The 15,830-nt window shown below is 49.3% G+C and overlaps 1 long non-coding RNA gene across 1 annotated transcript; it reads left to right on the plus strand.

Annotated features, from left to right (window-relative positions):
• Window positions 1–203: 203 nt before the first annotated feature.
• On the plus strand, window positions 204–15,821 carry LOC120324615. Its single transcript, XR_005566064.1, has 4 exons — window positions 204–637; window positions 1,844–1,926; window positions 3,078–3,253; window positions 15,780–15,821. It is a non-coding gene; the product is annotated as an uncharacterized LOC120324615 (long non-coding RNA).
• The last annotated feature ends 9 nt before the right edge of the window (window positions 15,822–15,830 follow it).

The raw sequence follows: 15,830 nt of genomic DNA on the forward strand, positions 1-15,830 counted from the left end.
CCGCGGGAGGCACCGCCCCAGCCCGGGGCTCTTATAGCCGGGAGGAGCGGAGCCGCGCCCCCACGGCTGCACCCTCCCCCGGGACCGCCCCAGCCCCGAACACTCACAGCCAGGTGAAGGAACCGCCCCCTCAGGGCTTCACCCGCCTCAGTCTGGGGGTTTCGTACCGAGGCCGAGCCGAGCCGAGCCGAGCCGAGCCGAGCCGAGCCGAGCCGAGCCAACCCCTCATGGCTTCACCCGCCCCTTCACAGGTCGCCTCAGCCTGGGGGTCTCGTACTCCGGCGGAGCGAAGCAGAGCCGCCCACCTCCCGGCTTCACCCGCCTCAGGAGCCGCCCCTCAGCCCGGGGTCTCGTACAGAGCTGTCCCTTCACGGCTTCTCCCGCCTCAGCCCGGGACACTCGCACCCGGCGAGGGAGTGGCGGGACCCCTGAGGGGAGCCATGAGCCGTCAGGCCTATTTTCGTACTTCCTTTGCCTCTGTGGAGCCTCGCGGACTGCAGGGAGCTCCGTAAACCCATAGAGGTTTACCCGCAGTATCAGACATGAGGGGAAAGGTTTATTGTCTCTGTGCAGGCGCCAATAACGCCAGGCAGAGCAACTGGATCGACTGCAGTAAGGAATGAGAGGCAGAGAAAAGGTACGTTTTCTTTGCATATAAAACTCAAAGCAAACCCCATGGGGCAGATGGGCTCCTGTGTCCCAGATGTGCTAGGTCTCAAGAATTTAATACTGCTCCTCCATCTTCCCTGCAGTTCTGCAATATATTTAGGATTACAGAAAATCCAACTTGTTTGACTGGTACTGTCAAACTGTCCCTGGTACTGTGGTACTGTCCCTGGTGTCCTGTTTCAGAAAATCTCTCTGTAGATGTAAAGCAGTAGCAGAAACTTGTTAAGAAATCCCTACCATGTTTTATTCAACAAATTAGTCTAATTAGCATTTAAATTAGCTAAATATTAAGACGTAAGCCTCAGCAAAACCCTGGACCTGGGCCATGCTGGAAATCGGGCAAGTGGGGATGTGGAAGTAAACTTTAGAGCTATCTCTGTTTCTCAGAGCTGTGTGAAAACTTCAGATAAGGTGTGCCTATCTCCAGCATCAGAAAAGCCTTGGCTTTGATAGATTTTTTTAAAAGTCAGCACGTTCTCTTTCTTTGTGCTTTTCCATGATAAAATTTCATCCCAAACCAGGAATGTTGCCAGAGGCTACATCTTCCCTCAGAGCCCACTTTGTCCTCCAACATGGGTAAGCTAACTCAAGAAGGGGCTTTCGAGGGTGTTTTTGGCCCCTTTTTTGCCAAAAAGCAGTTGGATTGCACTCAAAATACAGGCAGTGATGCTGTGAGGGGACTGTGTGTCACTGCTGCAGGGGTTGGCAGTGTGGGGCATGTGGCTTTTTCAGTAGAATCATAGAATCAATATCCTGAGTTGGAAGGGATCCATATGGATCATTGAATCACAGGATCATTTAGGTTGAAGAAGACCTCCAAGACGATCAAGTCCAACCTGTGCCTGATCCCCCCCTTATCACCCAGCCCAGAGCACTGAGTGCCACGGCCAGGCCTTCCCTGGACACCTCCTGGGCTGGGCACTCCAAACCTCCCTGGGCAGCCCCTGCCAAGGCCTCACCACCCTTTCCAGCAACAAATTCCTCCTCCTGTCCAACCTGACCCTCCCCTGGCACAGCTTAAGGCTGTTTCCTCTTGTCCTGTCCTTTGGGCTCTGCTCCCAGGGAACAAGGGAACTCCACCCTCCTGTCAGCGAGTTGCAGACAATGGTAAGACACATCCCTGAGCCTCCTCAGAGGAGTCCAACTTTGTTTAACATGGTTTTTGTGTTCCCAGCAGGAACAGGTGGAAATATGGAGCAGTGGAAAAACGAGTGCCAGCACAGAGTTTGCAGCCAGGGATGCTTCCAGCCAGGACAGGTATCCAGAGAGCCACCAATATTGGTAATAATCACAGGATCAGATTGGGTCAGGCTGGAAGGGACCACAGTGAGGCATCTGGTCCCACCTCCCTGCTCCAACAGGGCCATCCCAGAGCACAGGGCACGGGAGTGTGTCCAGACAGCTCTGGAATATCTCCAGTGAGGAGACTCCACACCCTCTCTGGGCAGCCTGTTCACTGCTTGGTCACTGCACAGATTCTTCCTCCTGTCCAGCTGGAACTTCCTGGGCATCAGTTCCTGCCCGTTCCTCTTGTGCCATTGCTGGGCCCCCTGAGCAGAGCCTGCTCCATCCTCTGCCCCCTCCCTGCAGATACTCAATCCCATCCCGTGGCATCGCTGGCAGCATGGAATGAAGGCATTGTGATAATCTATCCAGAAAAGCTTAGAGAGGCTTAGAAAAGCAAAGAATAAAAAGAGTCGTCCTGTGGAAAAGCCTGAGCACGCTGGTGACACATCAGGTTATAAAACCATTTGGGCAAAAGCATAAGCAAAACATCCCCAGTGCTGATTATACCCGTTTTCACATAAACCCTCACTTCTGAATAGGTAACAGTTTGTAGCTAAGGAAACAGAGTTGTCTGTAGCAAAAAGCGAGCCTTGTTGTTAACAAAAACATCTCCAGTCTCATGAGAAAGGCTTAGCTTTTGGCCCACAGGATGTCCTGGGGAGACCTATGTTTTACACAGTCAGATTTCACTCCCTGCCTACACAGTCAGGCTGTTGCTTATACAGTTGACAACTTGCACTGAATAAATAAATTTTCATGGTAGAAAATATGGGAATAAGTAAGTTTTAAAGCTTCTGGGCAAAGTTCTGGGCTCTCAAAGCTAAGCAGACTTAGCTGTCTCCCAGTGATACTGTGCAGGGCTACTTGGCACGTTTCCTGCTGGCTTTGGGAAAGGAAAAGTATGACTGCAAACTACATTATCTTCTTGGAGGCTTTGGCTTGACCCTCTGTAGTGTGTGAAAGGTTACCTCTTATCAAGCAGAATGGCAACTTTCAGGGTATAGAGCAAGAACTGTGGACGGGGGGGGATTTTGTGCCGTTTGTTTCATAAAGATAATCCAGGGTTGGATTTGTGATGTCTGAACACCACCAGCTGTCCTCAAATCCATCTCACTTGACAGGTAACGCACTCGGTTGTTCTGCTGGGGATTCCATCACGAGACCCTTGTGTGTGAGCCACACTGAAGGGTGTGAAGGAAGAGGGAGCAAATTCCATGGTGATTCAGAGGACAATCTCCCCAGTGCAGAGGTGGAAACCCCATTGCACCTCATTTTAATTGCCAGTACCGTGGAGCAGGTAAACAAACTCTTAATGACTGCACGTGCATTTCACTGCTCATGGAGCTGTGCTGGGAAGGGCTCAGGTTAAACCCCAGTTTGTGCACAAAGGTGAAGCTAAACGCTGGCTATTGTTTTAGAAAAGAGGACACCACTATAAAACAGTAGTTTTCAGGAGCAGTGAGACAAACAAAACTGGTTTTATCATTTGTTTAAGTGTGGGTCTTTTAGATTTAAATGGTTCCTCAAAAATTATTCCGGGGGCTTTGTAATTTTACAAGGCTGGACTAAATTGGTAAGTAAGCGTTTCAAGAGCAGCACAGAGAAGGAATTTGGATTTCAGGTTGAAAACAGGTCCAGAGGGGATAAAATGCAAATACTCCAACATAATTCCATAGTTTATATGAGGCACATCTACCACAATAATTCCTAGCACATCATCTGTTACAACAAAACCAGCATGGAACTACTTACAGTGCAGTTTTCAGAAAATAGTGTCTTAAGTTGGTTTGAACATTAAATTGTTCAGTTATGTCATTTGAATGGTTTCACGGGATTTTTTTCTATGTGTCTGTTAAGACATGGATAATCTCATTAATGAGATATCACTCTATAAGGAGTCAGGACAAGTCCAGTTCATATCCCAGAACCATGGACAAAGCATTTACACAACAGCCATGTTACCATTTTCATCCTCCACAATATTGTCATTTTCTTTTTCATTCTTGTTTGTGTTTAAATTAGAAGCCAAAAGCATTTACAAACATACCTGTTCCAAATGCAACATTATCAGATTGTTCTCTCTCCCCTTCTCCTTTATCTTTTTTGTTTCTTTCCATTTTCAAGTGGGGTGATGTTGAGGGTGGTTATTTCATGACTCATGTTTCCATTCAGTAGCATTTTTTTGTTCTCTTACAGAGAGTGCAGTCAAATTAGTCCTGTCCTGAACAAGTTCTTTATTTCTGCTTCAGCTGTGGATTTTCCATAGAGGTGTCTCTCAATTTCCCACCCAAGCAACGTTCCAAATGACTGAGGAAGTTAATGCACCAACCTCTTATGAAAGCACCTTTTTTCTTATCAATCCTTCCTGCTCCTCAGTGCTTTGGTGGCCTGTAATTGCAATTAATGGTGATATATTTCTTTAGCAGTCAAAGGGCAGAAAAACCATAGTTTACTGCATCCCTGGCTGAGTGTATGCTACTACCTGGTCTTCTCAGGAGTGAAGAAACTGCTCCCGTGGCCAGTCTGAGCCTTGGGGTAATTCCCATCATACAGAACTGCCTGCCTGCAGCTGTAAAAGTCAGGAGTGGTTCTAGGTTTCAGCTCTCTGTATAACGCCTTAAAAACCAGTGATATCAATTCCATGGTCCAGGGAGGAAAAGGTGTCACCCTTGAATTTTGTGTTCTGTTTTCTTTCCCATGCAAACTCATTCCTTTACTTTCAAGGAATGGATCTCCAAGCAAAGATCTCTTCCTGCTGGTTTGCAGCCATCCCTTATTATCTGGTGGCCAGCTGTGGTTTTAGGAGAAGAAATAATTATAGAATCATAGAATGGTTTGGGTTGGAAGGGACCTTAAAGCCCATCCAGTGCCACCCCCTGCCATGGGCAGGGACACCTTCCACTAGCCCAGGTTGCTCCAAGCCCCGTCCAACCTGGCCTTGGACACTTCCAGGGATCCAGGGGCAGCCACAGCTTCCCTGGGCAACCTGTGCCAGGGCCTCCCCACCCTCACAGGGAACAATTCCTTCCCAATATCCCATTCTTCCCGTATCTAACCTTGTCCTCTGTCAGGGGGAAGCCATTCCCTCTCATCCTGGCACTCCAGGCCCTTGGAAATAGTCTCTCTCCATCTTTCTTGCAGGCTCCCTTCATGTAGGGAGGTAATTTTATGTCTGCAATCAGGTCACCCCAAAGCTTCTCCTCTCCAGGCTGAACAATCCCAACTCTCCCAGCCTTTCCTCCCAGCAGAGCTGCTCCAGCCCTCTCATCCTCTTGGGGCCTCCTCTGGACTGGCTCCAGCAGCTCCATGTCCTTGCTGGGCTGTTCCCAGGGCTGGAGCAGCTCTGCAGGGGGGTCTCCCCTGAGGGGCAGAGGGGCAGAATCCCCCCCTGCCCTGCTGCCCACGCTGGGGGATCAGCCCAGGGCACGGGGGGTTTCTGGGCCGGGGCAGGTCCAGCCTCTGCCCCACCAGCACCCCCAGGGCCTTCTGCCTGGGCTGCTCCATCTGCTCATCCCCAGCCTGGATTGATCCCAGGGGTTATCCTGATCCAGGGGCAGCACCAGCACTTGGCCTGTTAGTTGTTGTCAGTCTTTGAGCTTTGCAGTCCCAAAGGACCAGGAAAGTCAGGCACTCGGGAGTGGTGCTATTGGGACACTCTGCTGGGTGTCATCTTCAGACCAAGGCATTGGCTCAGAGCAAAACCTGTCCTTGATTCCTTTGCTGTTGAGTTATTCTCCCTTAGCAAGTGAATTCCCAGCTTTGAAGGCAGAAAGCAAACTCAACAGCATCCAAATGCATCCTCCAGACAAGCCAACTTTATCTTACTCAAGCAGATGAGCGCTGCAGACATCCTGCCCAGCCAGCAGCCCAGGTGTGATCTCCAGGAGAGTGTCACTGTTCTGGCTCTGGGCCTGGGCAGGAGGGGTGGGGCAGGGCAGGGCAGGGGCGAGCTGATGGGAGTCTGATCTGGAGTAAAGAGGGGCAGAAAGATGGAGGGGTGTGGTGGAGACTCACAGGAGGTGGAGGGTGTGGGCTCAGAGCAGCTTTTGGGTCACGCCTTCACACTTGGAGATGATGCACCAGCACAGCAGCTTTGGGGGTTTCTTGTGCTCTTTGTAGCATCAATAACTGAGCTGTTTTTATTTCTCCCACGAGGAGGGTAACCCTTTTCCCCGAGAACTTCCCTGGCTCACATGCAGCAGCTTGTGTTTGTGCTTAGCAAGCACAGCTGAGTTGCTGCTGCTGGTGGGTGAGATGGTGGCATCCAGAAACCCAGGCTGTTGATCCTCTGTCAGTTGGCATCACATCTCAGCCCAGTGCAAAGCCATGTCAGCAGAGTGGGGCTCACTTTGATGCATGTTTTTGTACCCTGGGTGCAAAACTGCTTTGATCTGGGGACATTGCCGGGTCCCTGCTGCTTCTTCGGAAGTGTGGGCTCTTCAGAGGCACTTCCTGCTCTTCTGGGGAGCCCTTTGTGTTCTCTGTGAGCAGAGAGCAGGAACACGTTCACTGCTCCCAAGGAAAGCAAGGGGCTTTGCCTTACCTGATGGCACATTCTGGTTGGCAGTCGGAGAACTGGAAAAGGAACGACACGTGCACTGATAATTACTGCTTTCTGCAAAAAGGGTTGAATCCAGATCTCATCCATTCTGTCCTAATGGAGAGAGAGGGACCATCTCCTAATACTTTTGGTGGCTACTTTTTGTTCATTTAAGTGGCCTGTAATGAGGGCAGAGCCACCACCTGATTGCTGTTGGGAATGGCTCCAGAGGCACAGCCATGTCCTAAGGAGGCTGTGTGTCACATGCCTTGTTCTCCCAGAAAACACGGAAACCTCTGGGGATCCCGAGTGGTTTGGCCTCTTTGCAAGCAGAGTTTCTGGTCTGGCAGTGTGGCTTCACCCTGTGTGGGCAACTCTCTCAGCCTGGCCACCCCATAATTATGTGGTTGTCTTTCTGGAGCACGTCAGGCCCTTCCAGTTCTTGAGCAGTGTGACCCCACACAGCAAAACAGTCGGGCTGTGGGATGGCTTGGAATGTCAAAAACACAGAGATAAATTCAGAAAGCCTCAAAATCCAGCCAAGCTGGGTTTTCCAAGACTAAAAATAAATAATAACAGTTTCTTTTTCCAGGTAAGTAAGAGGAGGATAGCAACTACACAATGTGGATGTGTGCTCTGTATATGGAAAAGGAAAATTTCTGGATTGTATTTTCACCAAATAACAGGCAGAAAGAAACTCAAAGATTCAAACATGCTCAATGCAAGGGACTAGTCAGAACAGTGAAAGAACTGGACAGGACAAGAGCAAATGGCTTCAGGTGGCACCAGGGGAGGCTCAGGTTGGCCAGGAGGAGGAATTTCTTGCTGGAAAGGGTGGTCAGGCCTTGGCAGGGGCTGCCCAGGGAGGTTTGGAGTGCCCATTCCAAGGAAGGACCGGACATGGCACTCAGTGCTCTGGGCTGGGGGACAAGGTGGGCATTGGGCACAAGGTGGACTCGATGGTCTTGGAGATCTTTTCCAACCTAAATGATTCTGTGATCCCACAAACTGACCAGAGCAATTAATTAACTATTTAGTCCAGTGGCATTCTTTTCTGTATGGTTTTGTCAGACCGGGTTCGGGCTCGGGTGGCCAAAAAAGGCCATAATAACTAAGTGCTGACAGCACAAAGCTCAGCAGTGACCCAGTGGAGAGAACAAGTCAGAGGTGGGCTGAGGTTTAACAGGGAGGACATTATCAGTGCAGACAGGGAGAGATTAACACTCCCCACTGTGGCACTGCCTCAGTCACAGCACGGGCACCCACAGCCACACCCACCCACGGGCAGGATGGCAGGGAAGCGCTGCCGGGGTGGTGCACAGTGGTACAAAGAGGGCACTCAGATGGGTGCAAACTGGACATGAGTGAACGTGGGCTGGACACGAGGAAGATTCTCATCTGGACAGGGCAGCTTTGGGAATAGTCTTCCAGCAGTCTGTGACCCAGCTGGCCTCAAGATAAGCTTGGCAAGATAAACTTCAAGATTAACTTCCTCCGTGAGAGGGAGGAGGTGGTTTGCCTGCCACTGATGGGAGATACTGAGCTTGGTGAGACAGGATGCTTTTGGTCCTGTGCCCTGTTCTCCTACTCTGCTTCCAGCCAGAGGTTCAAGCCTGCTTTTATGACCAAGCTTCTTGCCCAAGACAACAGGGCTGTTGTAGTGACAATGCCAACAGCGTGACTTCCCCTGGCCAGGGCCATCCATCCTCTGCAAAAAAGAGGGACAGAGGAGCTCTGAAAGAGCTTCAGAAAAACTCAGTGTCAGGAGTTGGCATGAAACAAATCCAACTGTATCACGCTGCATTCAAAGCCACATCTTGTTAAATCATTCAGGGTGAAGAACTGGAAAGGGGGGCAGTTTGCCAAGTTATTCAGCAGATGTACAGTCACGGCTGGCCAGCAGCTTTCTAAAATTACAACAGGCATCTAAGACAGATTTTCTTCATGACCAAGGCACCTTTTTAGGTGATTCAGTAAACAAAATGTTGTCTGGTAACGTTTCTCCTAATCCTAAGGCAGAAAATCATCCTTGTGCTACCGCTTTTCAATTCCTTCTACATTTTTTATTGCTGCTCAGAGTTTTTATTTTCTTTTAAAAAGTGTTGATCGTCCACATTACCCTTAGAAAAACCAAGGCCATGTTAACTTTTATCTGCCAATGGATGTAAGAAGCCGTTTTATAGATATTTATTTCCAGAACTTTAGAGGCAATTTAAATGCCATTCAACATTTCTTTCTTATCTGGACTAGTTAACTTTGCCACTTTATTTTTTCCACAGGAGGTAACAACTCACTGCTGGCTCACTTCTCTGTGTGCTCTTCACTGCCTTGTTTTGTGAAGCTTACCTTTCATCTCCTCTAGATTTGAGAGATGGTGAGGCATTAGGAAGCCAAAGAAATTACTGTACTTGCTAATACCCTCACACAAGAGGAGAAGCAAATATCAAAATGAACTCCTAATCCCTTCGGTGTTAAGATGAAGACAGGTGCTTGTTCTGTCCTCCCCAAACTCTGCAGCCATGCCAAAAGTACATCATGGTTATGGTAGCAAGGACAGTCCAGACCAGTTGTCACAGAATCCCCGAATCATTCAGGCTGGAAAAGCCCTCCCAGCCCATGGAGTCCCCCCTGTGCCCGATGCCCACCTTGTCCCCCAGCCCAGAGCACTGAGTGCCACGGCCAGGCCTTCCTGGGACACCTCCAGGGCTGGGCACTCCAAACCTCCCTGGGCAGCCCCTGACAAGGCCTCACCACCCTTTCCAGCAACAAATTCCTCCTCCTGGCCAACCTGAGCCTCCCCTGGCACAGCTGGAGGCCGTTCCCTCTCCTCCTGTCCCTTGTTCCCTGGCAGCAGAGCCCGACCCCCCCCGGCTCCCCCCTCCTGTCAGGGACTTGCAGAGCCAGAAGGTCCCCCCTGAGCCTCCTTTTCTCCAGGCTGAGCCCCCCCAGCTCCCTCAGCCCCTCCTGCTGCTCCAGCCCCTTCCCCAGCTCCGTTCCCTTCCCTGCACACGCTCCAGCCCCTCCGGGTCTCTCCTGTTGAGGGCCCAGAACTGGGCCCAGCCCTCGCGGTCCCTCAGCGGTGCCAGCACAGGGGACAATCCTGCCCTGCTCCTGTGCCCACACCATGGCTGGCACAGCCCAGGGGCCCTTGGCCTTCTTGCCCCCCTGGGCACAGCCGGGCTCGTGTCCAGCCGCTGTCACCAGCACCCCCAGGGCCTTTCCCAGCTTTGCAGCCCCTCTGCCCCAGCCTGGAGCTGCAGGGGTTGGTGTGACCCAAGGGCAGGACCCGGCACTGGGCCTTGTTGTCCCTCAGCCCACGGATCCAGCCTGTCCAGCTCCCTCTGCAGAGCCTTCCTGCCCTGCAGCACATCAGCACTCCCACCCAACTTGGTGTTGCCTGCACACTTACTGAGGGTGCAGCCAATAAATCTCACACTCAAACTGACTGAAATCTGTTCTCTGTGCTCACAGTCTGTTTAGTTCTGGCCCTTACGTATCGAGCTGGTTTTATGTTTTCCAGGCAGTGTGGGTTGCAAACAAAGCATATAATCCACGAATGCTTTTGGAAAGGTTTTTCTCCACCCAAAGCCAGGCTGAGACTGGTGGCAAACAGAGCTTTGCAGAGGAAAGATGTTGTTTTGCTCTGCAGCTTTGCCCAGAGCTCAGCTGATCCTGCCTGTGTTTCCGAGCACAGATTTGTATAACAGGAATGAAGGGGCACGTCAGTCATCGGGCTCTTTCTTTTAGCACCGTTAGCAGTTACAGCACAAAAGGCAAATGAACAGAAAGAGGCATTCAGCTGGGGTTAGCTGAGTCTTAGTCTTTTGTCTGGAAAATCCTTAACTTCCCCATTGAAGTCTGGAGTAACAAATTAAAAACTTTTGTCTGCTTGCCCCTCCGAATCAGTGCGTGTCAGCAACACTTTGAGCTTGGATAAAGGCAAAGAGAGTTGTGGGCTGGGTTTACCGTTCATTAAGGTAAATTCATTTACTCTTCTTTATACAGGGTTGAAAAGTGCTGCCCACTACGACAACAGTGCTCGGGGCATGGGCCTAGAGAGGGGGAGGCTGGAGAAACAATGCTGCCATGTTCTGCTCTGGGAATGCCTTTGAGCCTCGTGTGGAAAGCAGGGAGCTATGAAAATCACCAGTGGGCTGGGCTGTTCAGGAGCCTTGAAGTCAGGCTTTAGAGTTTCATAAGCAGCAGAGTCTCTTTTTCAATCAGTGCTTTTATGACTGGGGAAACAGTGCTTGGTAGAACAGAGCTCTTATTTCTCTTGGCTTTCCTGACACTTGCTCTGATTGAATGTCTGTTTCTTTCACTCCTGTCAGGATAAAATCTTTTCTTTTTGGCAGATTTCCCTCGCTGGAATTCACTTCTGCAATTGATATGTTAACAGTGCAGGGCTGTGTATTGATTTTGTAAAACCTTTTACTTAAAATGCCAGGATAATAATTTACTTTGCTTGTCATTGGATCCCCTTTTGCTCAGGCACTGACTGCACTTCTTTAGCTGTGGATGTGAAATAAGCCTCATTGAAATTTGGCCAGATCTGAGCTGTAGCATTAGTTGTACAATGTGTTAGTACCCAAACCCATCATTTGGGAAGTTTCCATACCTTTCCTCCATAATGTGCTGTTACACATGTTCACTACATTAACACATGTACCTTTGAGGGGTGGAAATGTTCTCCAGGAGACCCACAATCCGTGACTGTCGAATGAATTCACTTGTGAACTCATTTTGTGTAAAAGGGAGTCTTATAACCATTTATCATCTTGAAAGGAATTCCTTAACCATTATGGAAAACAGCCACCTACAATTATCACTCAGTAATTTAAAATGCCAGTTGCTTTCCTTTCTGACACAGAAAGTATATGTCTATGCATGCAGTAAAGGTATTTAATAATCACATGCTGCATTAACAGGATAGGAAAATTAATCCTATCCAATATAAAAGTATAAATATCATTAGCTGAATCGAGATGAACGTGACGTTCCCGGTGAGTGAGTCTATTTTTGGGAAATCATGGGGTTGGAATAAGATTAAAATAAAAAAGAGGTGACACTTGGCTCTTCTTGCTAACTGTAAAATATTCCCTCTTCTATGGAGAGGTTGCAGCTTGTTCTTTTCATAAAACCTCTGGTTTAGCTTCCCTATAATTTCAGCCTGAGAAACTCCAGCTAAACTTTGGGGCTGAAGCAGATCATCTGACTACAAGCAGTGTAGTGACAGGACAAGGGAGGATGGACTCAGACTAAAGGAGAGCAGGTCTAGATTGGATATTAGGAATAAATTCCTCCCTGTGAGGGTGGGAAGGCCCTGGCACAGGTTGCCCAGAGAAGCTGTGGCTGCCCCTGGATCCCTGAAAGTGTCCAAGGCCAGGTTGGACGGGGCTTGGAGCAACCTGGGCTAGTGGGAGGTGTCCCTGCCCATGGCAAGGGGTGGAACCAGATGATCTTTAGGGTTCTTTCCAACCTAAACCATCCCAGATTCTGTGATTCTGTGACACAGACGTTGCCTGTTTTTGCAAGTTTACAAAACAGCTCGTTTGAAACAGTGGCTTGTGCCACCCTTAGGAACCCCCTGAGCTCCAGGACTGTTCAGACTTTTCACGAGGTAAAAATCTCTCAGTTGGAGTTAGCCAAAGCTGTTGTTTATCTCATGGAATATTTTAGAAGTCAATCTGTTCCTTCTGTTGTCGGTGTATTTTTACTCCGATTTAAATAGACACAGAACAAAACACTTGTGGTCTGTGTGTTTAAAGATCCTGCCTGGGCTCTTTTGTTCCGACCAAAGCTGCTGATGGCAGCCCAAATATCCTTTTGCAGTTCCTGTAGCCATCATAAATCTTCCTGCTATTGACCAAGTGTGTTCTTCCGAGCTGTTTATTTAATAAGGATCAACGGTGTTTGCATCTGAAACCATCGCGCCATTACGGTTTCGAGCTCCTCCGTAACTTTGCACAAGGAAAACACGCTTTGCAAAAGCTTTGATTACGGCAGCCAGGGCTGGAGATCTCCCCTTGGAGGTTTTCAAACTGTGTGTTTGACTCCTGAGTGCACAGTGGCATTTGGCTGCCGAGGCAGGCAGAGCCAGGGAGCCCATTACAGCGTGCGGTCGGAACAAGGGCTAATTCATCACCGAGAACAACTTGGGGCTGACACGGAAAGTCAGCGCTTCTTCAGGCACAGGGGAGCCAGCTAATTCTTCCAAGACCTTAGAGCACGTTATTTTTAGCTGGAAGTAACCACGGGCTGCTGAACACGAAGAGGACCTGTGAGAAGGTCTCGCTGCAGCAGCTCTGTGCTCCGTGTGCACCAGCAGAGCCGGCAGGGCCTTCGCATCTGACTCCCTGTGGCCATTCCTGTACGGACCACACACGCTTGGGTCACCCAAAGGAGAGGAACAGTCCTTTCTAAATGCCCCTTTTCAAAGGATTTAGGGACAAACAAACAAAAGGAGGTACTGCTTGAGACAGAAAGGAGTCAGCAAAATTGCTTCAGTTTGCTCTGTGCTCTCCATGGAGATGGCAATGGTGTCCACATACAGCTCTGGTCTCCAAAGGCAGGAGGAAGGGATCTAGAAAGGAATGCTAAGCTGTTTTCTAAAGGATATATAAGAGGTTACTGGGAGAGCCCAGAAAGAGCCGAGGGCAGCTGGACCCAGGATGACAGAGCTGGTACTGGAGTCCTTGTACTCAGCTCAAAGGCACAGCAGAGCAGCCCTCAAAACTGTGTGGTCACCACCAAGAGAAAGACTGAGTTAAGGGCCACTTTTCCCAAGGAGATGAACTAAGACTGACCTGGGTGGGATGGCTGAGTGCTATCGTGACTAGGAGACCTCACAGGAGTGCCCAGCCACACATGAACCCAATGATCTTCCCAAACCGACAGCTCTGGGACAAACTACAGTTAAATAAGAGATTTATCTCGAGGTGTCTGATCTTTTCAGTGGTAAAAAGTGGCTCTGGGGCACAGAGGAGTGAAACCAGTGTGGTGGGAGCTGCATCCTTGGAGCACGGCTGTGGCCTGAGCATGGGGCAGAGAAGGATACAGGGACCATCTCAGACAACATCCAAGAAAGGCTTCAAGTGGCAGCAAAAGGAAAGAAATGACAGGTCAAGCTCCCAGCCAGGCTTCCTAACCAGGGCAAAGAAATCTTTGCAATGGTGAATTTGGCTCTCTGAATCACAGCCCTTTGCTGAGCTCAGCCACACTGGTTGCAGAACCACCCCCAGGGCACAGAGATAAGAAAGCTGTTGTCACCTCAGGATTAGTGGGGTTTAAAATAAGCCAGAGAAGGGCCTTTATAAGGGAACAAACCCAGTGCAGCAGTGCCCCTGCTCTCAGTTCCAGCCCCAGGGACTGCTCCCTGCCTTGCCCTTGTCCCCTGTGAGACATCACATCTTCTACAGGTCAGTAAAAGATGTGCAGGTGTTAATCCAGGCTGTCCCCAGGTTCTTCTGCTGTGAGATCAAGCTAAAGATCCCAGTACATGCCATTCACTTAAGAGTTGGACTCGATGATCCTTGTGGGTCCCTTCCAGCTCAGAATGCTCTGTGATTCTGGCAGGAGGCAAACCCACCTGTGCTCACCTTGACTCGGGGAGAAGGGATCAGCAAATCAGAGGCAGGACTTGGCCCACTGAGGTGTTTGGATACAGCAGGTAGCAGGGCTTAGGTGGAGAAAAATGTTCTTTAATCATCATCTTTTACTTTATCTCAATTAACTCTGTTATGCTAATACAGTGTTACTGATTAAAGACCCTAAGCTCCCCTGTAATAGTCCTGAATTACTGTCAGGATAATGAGATTTCCATTTCTAAACGTCCTGTGCCTGCCATCCAAATCACATCTGCATTCATGTACATGCCCAACACGAATTATTCTCCCAACATTTACATCAAACATCCTTCCTGCATCAAAAACACTCAGTTGGAAACAGCTTTCCCCTGGTTTAGAGCTCAGCTCAGGACTATTATTATCAGCCCTGTGCTGTTACTGCTGTGTGTTTAAGCGGGTGTTGAAGGACGTTGGCAACACTTGGTGCACAAGGCTGAGCTCTGAGGGACAGGAGGTGACACTGGATGAGCCATTTTATTAATAGTGTCTAATATCTCCTTCTTGCACCAAATACAGTAATGATATCACACCCAGCCATGGTTAAGCATCACATTGCTGTTTCTAGCCAGGACAGAGGCAACAGACAACAGCAGTGTCACCATAAAAGTGAGGGCAGCAAAGAAAATGATTGCCAGGATGTCTGACAGGGAAGCCACCGCCCTGGTCACGCTGTTTGGTACAGCCAGGTGACAATCCCAGCTCTGGATCTGAACCTCAGCACAGCCCATCCAGTGAGAGCTTGTTTTAGGATGAGGCTGCTGTGTTGACCTGAGCTTTAGATGACCTCTTGTGATGCCACCTCCATGAACACACTCAGCTCAGCCTGCCAGGTTACCCGGTGGCACAGCACCCTCCAGGAGGAATCCCCTGCCTTGGCCAACTCGATTTTATTCAGATTTAATTTTGTTCCAACTCCCTCATTCCAAATCAGGAGCAAAATTTTTTTGCTATGATTTATGATGTATTAAATGTTAAAAAGATAGTGGCCATTATTAATGACATTTAAGTCTTTCCTAGCTGTAAGGTAGCCTAAAATTAGTTTCAAGGAAACCTGCACTGTGATCTCAGATACCAGCAAGAGGCCAAACACGTTACACATCCTCTTTTATGGTCTCACAGTATTAGCCCAATTTGCAGAACAAACACATTCAGCCCTCAGCCCCTGTGCTGTGACCCATGGATAACCCAGCTAATAGGATTGACACGTCTGACCAGCGGGCACAAAACTCCTGCGGAATTTGACGGGAGCGGCTCCACCTCCCGCGTCCTTCCCGCAAACCCTCTGCCAGCGCCTCCTCTGAAAGGCACTCGCAGCCCAAGCCAGGGGGGGCTGAACCACCCCCAGGACCAAGGAGCTCTCAGGTGCCTTTTTTTTTGCTTTAGCAAAGGTGTAAATGACTTTTTTTCGCACTGATAACTTGTGCAGCCACCCTGAAGGCTCCACGGAGCGAGGAAGTTGTATCCTTATGTTTTATACGGTTAATACTATTTTGCAGTTCTCCTCAAGTAATGTATGTGAGCTCCACTTGGATTTTGGTGTTAAACCTTCAAGTTACCAACATTTGCCATCAAAATGAGAACCTCAGCATGAGGTTCACTCCTTCTTTCCTTTCTTCCTAAAGGCAGCATTAGATTATTGTATCTAGAGGTTGTTACAGGGAAAACTGTACAAGCACTGAAGCTGGAATAATGTTTGATCCTTGTCCTTA

This window comes from Pipra filicauda, unplaced genomic scaffold (genome assembly GCF_003945595.2).
Source record: "Pipra filicauda isolate LSUMZ 115617 unplaced genomic scaffold, ASM394559v2 scaffold606_size451818_pilon, whole genome shotgun sequence".
In the NCBI taxonomy this organism is placed as follows: domain Eukaryota; kingdom Metazoa; phylum Chordata; class Aves; order Passeriformes; family Pipridae; genus Pipra; species Pipra filicauda.